Genomic DNA, 4,886 nt, shown 5'->3' on the forward strand with positions numbered 1-4,886 from the left:
TGTGATGGAGTCAATATTTTTTGCTATCTTGGCCTTTGTGTTCAGCGAGTTGTTAGATTTGTCGATAGAGTTTACCATGAGCATTCATTTTGAACAATTTCATCAAATTGCTAACAACCTGAAGTTTATATTCATTCTAATATCTAACATTAATATATCTAACTCATTTATAACTAAAAGTATAAAAAACTAACTCGTCTAACATTAATATCTAGCTAATTCATCTAACATTTGACATTAATATCTACCTAATTCATCTAGTTCATCTAACATTCTCTGTGTGTGTGTGTACTATGTGTGTGAGGGCGGCCATGGCATGGCAAGGGATGGTCTTATAGCGGGGCGACGACCGGCGATGCGAGGCGACGGGTGGCGGCGACGGGGACGGGCCAGGGCGACGCGCGACGGGGACCGGCCGGGGCGGCGCGCAACAACGGGGATGGACGCACACGGAGATGGGTACGGGCGCGGTGATGGGGATGCCGATGGCGACCGCGCGCGACGCGGCGGCGACGGGGACGGGCGCGGTGATGGGGACGGGCGATGGCGTGATGAGGTTGAAGCAGAGGAAGAGGAGAAGAAACTGAAATTTTCGTCAGCGCTGCTTATATAGTATGAGCCTTTAGTACCGGTTGGAGCCACCAACCGGTACTAAAGGGAAAATTTGGCTAGGTGAAATGGCGGAAAGCGACCTCCTCTAGTACCGGGTCAAGACTGCAACCGGTACTAAAGACACGCCCTTTAGTACCGGTTGGAGCCACGACCCGGTACTAAAGGGGGTGCACTGCATGGCAACGGGGCAGGAAGTTTAGTCCGACCTCGCCGAGCGAAGAGCAGCCACACTGGTTTATAAACCCAGCCGCGGCTGCTCCATCGAGCTCCCCTGTAAAGCAGGCCTTCTGGGCCTACCTGTGATGTGCTGCCCTATTGGGCCTACTGTGCTTGTGGGCCTGCATCATAGCCGAAATACATGCTGGGTTTCTAGTCGTATGTAGGCCGTTGTGGCCCAGTAGGTGGGATTTTTTAATCTAGTTTTTTCTATTATTTCCTTTCTACTTTATTTATTTTCTTTTATTTATTTCTGAGTTTTTTTTTGCTGTATTTAGAATTTCTTTGTGAATATTTTTGCTTTAGGTACAAAAAACTAAAAACTTTCTGTTAGTGCCAGTAGTTTTCAAATTTGAATAATTTAAATTTGATTTATTTCAAATTTGTGTGAATCACAAGTTTGGGAATAACTTTACTTTTCAGAGTGTAGTGCTTTTCAATTTCAGGGTCATTTAGCTAAAAACACATTAAATGCATGAAAAATAGCAAATGAACGCACAAAAAGTCTGGAGGTTTAATAAGTTTAAAAAAATAAAATGCCTTTGTAACAGATGAGTTTTCGTCCGAAACCCTGATACTTCGAAAGAGATTGTCCATTTTGTACACGAAGTGCATCCAGTTTTTGCCGTAACCCTCTCTACTTTTTTGCACATGCTATGTGGGTGGAATGATGATACCGTGCCAACTTTCTACCTTTTCAGAGTTCATTTGTAGTGCTTTTCAATTTCAGGGTCATTTAGCTTAAAACAAATCAATAAATGCATGAAAAAATAACAAATGAAGGCAGAAATGGTTGAAAGTGGATGACAAGGCTTTGAATGGTGCATACTGAACGCACAAAAAGTCTGGAGTTTTAATAAGTTTAAAAAACTGAAATGCCTTTGTAACAGATGACTTTTCGTCTCAAACCCTGATACTACGAAAGAGATTGTCCATTTTGTACACGAAGTGCATCCAGTTTTTGCCGTAACCCTCTCTACTTATTTGCACATGCTATGTGGGTGGAATGAAGATACCATGCCAACTTTCACCCTTTTCAGAGTTCATTCGTATTGCTTTTCAGTTTCAGGGTCATTTAGCTCAAAACAAATCAGTAAATGCATGAAAAATAGCAAATGAAGTCAGAAAGGGTAGAAAGTTGATGACGTGGCTTTGATACTGAACGCATAAAAAGTCTGGAGTTGTAATAAGTTTAAAAAAATGAAATGCCTTTGTAACAGATGAGTTTTCGTCAGAAACCCTGATACTTCGAAAGAGATTGTCCATTTTGTACATGAAGTGCATCCCTTTTTTGCCGTAACCCTCTCTACTTTTTGGCACATGCTATGTGGGTAGAATGATGATACCATGCCAACTTTCAACCTTTTCAGATTTCATTTGTAGTGCTTTTCAATTTCAGGGTCTTTAGCTCAAAACAAATAAGTAAATGCATTAAAAATAGCAAATGAAGTCAAAAAGGGTTGCAATTTGATGACGTGGCTTTGAATGGTGCACACCGAACGCACAAAAAGTCTGGAGTTGTAATAAGTTTAAAAAAATGAAATACCTTTGTAACAGATGAGTTTTCATCCGAAACCCTCATACTTCGAAAGAGATTGTGCATTTTGTACACGAAGTGCATCCAGTTTTTGCTGTAACCCTCTCTAGTTTTTTGCACATGCTATGTGGTGAAATGATGATACCATGCCAACTTTCAACCTTTTCAGAGTTCATTTGTAGTGCTTTTCAGTTTCAGGGTCATTTAGCTCAAAACAAATTAGTAAGTGCATGAAAAATAGCAAATGAAGGCAGAAAGGGTTGAAAGTTGATGACGTGGCTTTGAATGGTGCATACTGAAGGCATAAAAACTATGGAGTTGTAACAAGTTTAAAAAAATGAAATGCCTTTGTAACAGATGAGTTTTCGTCCAAAACCCTCATACTACGAAAGAGATTATCCATTTTGTACACGAAGTGCATCCAGTTTTGCTGTAACCCTCTCTACTTTTTTGCACATGCTATGTGGGTGGAATGATGATACCATGCCAACTTTCACCCTTTTCAGAGTTCATTTGTATTGCTTTTCAGTTTCAGGGTCATTTAGCTCAAAACAAATCAGTAAATGCATGAAAATAACAAATGAAGGCAGAAAGGGTTGAAAGTTGATGACATGGATTTGAATGGGGCATACTGAACGCACAAAAGACTGGAGTTGTAATAAATTTAAAAAATGAAATGCCGTTGTAACATATGAGTTTTCGTCCGAAACCCTGATACTTCGAAAGAGATTGTCCATTTTGTACATGAAGTGCATCCAGTTTTTGCCGTAACCCTCTCTACTTTTTTGCACATGCTATGTGGGTGGAATGATGATACCATGCCAACTTTCAATCTTTTCAGATTTAATTTGTAGTGATTTTCAATTTCAGGGTCATTTAGCTCAAAATAATCAATAAATGCATTAAAAATAGCAAATGAAGTTAGAAAGGCTTGAAATTTGATGACGTGGCTTTGAATGGTGCTCAGCCAACGCACAAAAAGTCTGGAGTTGTAATAAGTTTAAAAAAAATGAAATGCCTTTGTAACAGATGATTTTTCATCCGAAACCCTGATACTTTGAAAAAGATTGTGCATTTTGTACACGAAGTGCATCCAGTTTTTGCTGTAACTCTCTCTACTTTTTTGCACATGCTATGTAGGTGGAATGATGATACCATGCCAACTTTCAACCTTTTCAGAGTTCATTTGTAGTGCTTTTCAGATTCAGGGTCATTTAGCTCAAAACAAATTAGTAAGTGCATGAAAAATAGCAAATGGAGGTAGAAAGGGTTGAAAGTTAATGACGTGGCTTTGAATGGTGCATACTGAAGGCACAAAAGGTCTGGAGTTGTAATAAGTTAAAAAAATGAAATGCCTTCGTAACAGATGAGTTTTCGTCCGAATTCCTCATACTACGAAAGAGATTGTCCATTTTGTACACGTAGTGCATCCAGTTTTTGCCGTCACCCTCTCTACTTTTTTGCACATGCTATGTGGATGGAATGATGATACCATGCCAACTTTCACCCTTTTAAGAGTTCATTTGTATTGCTTTTCAGTTACAGGGTCATTTAGCTCAAAACAAATCAGTAAATGCATGAAAAATAGCAAACGAAGGCAGAAATGGTTGAAAGTTGATGATGTGGCTTTGAATGGTGCATACTGAACGCACAAAAAGTCTGGAGTTGTAATAAGTTTTAAAAAATGAAATGCCTTTGTAACAGATGAGTTTTCGTCCGAAACCCTGATACTTCGAAAGAGATTGTCCATTTTGTACACGTAGTGCATCCATTTTTTGCCGTAACCCTCTCTAATTTTTTGCATTTGCTATGTGGGTGGAATGATGATACCATGCCAACTTTCTACCTTTTCAGAGTTCATTTGTAGTGCTTTTCAATTTCAGGGTCATTTAGCTTAAAACAAATAAGTAAATGCATGAAAAAAATAGGAAATGAAGGCAGGAATGGTTGAAAGTGGATGACGTGGCTTTAAATGGTGCATACTGAACGCATAAAAAGGCTGGACTTTAAATAAGTTTTAAAAGGTGAAATGCCTTTGTAATAGATGAGTTTTCATCTAAAACCCTAATACTTCGAAAGAGATTGTCCATTTTGTACATGAAGTGCATCTAGTTTTTGCCGTAACCCTCTCTACTTCTCTGCTCATGCTATGTGGGTGGAATGATGATACCATGCCAACTTTCAACCTTTTTAGATATCATTTGTTGTGCTTTTCAATTTCAGGGTAATTTAGGTCAAAACAATCAGTAAATGCATTAAAAATAGCAAATGAAGTCAAAAAGGCTTGAAATTTGATGACGTGGCTTTGAATGGTGCACACCGAACGCACAAAAAGTCTGGAGTTGTAATAAGTTTTAGAAAAATGAAATGCCTTTGTAACAGATGAGTTTTCGTCAGAAACCCTGATACTCCGAAAGAGATTGTGCATTTTGTACACGAAGTGCATTCAGTTTTTGCCGTAACCCTCTCTACTTTTTTGCACATGCTATGTGGGTGGAATGATGATACCATGCCAACTTTC

Source organism: Triticum aestivum, chromosome 2B (assembly GCF_018294505.1).
Source record: "Triticum aestivum cultivar Chinese Spring chromosome 2B, IWGSC CS RefSeq v2.1, whole genome shotgun sequence".
Lineage (NCBI taxonomy): Eukaryota > Viridiplantae > Streptophyta > Magnoliopsida > Poales > Poaceae > Triticum > Triticum aestivum.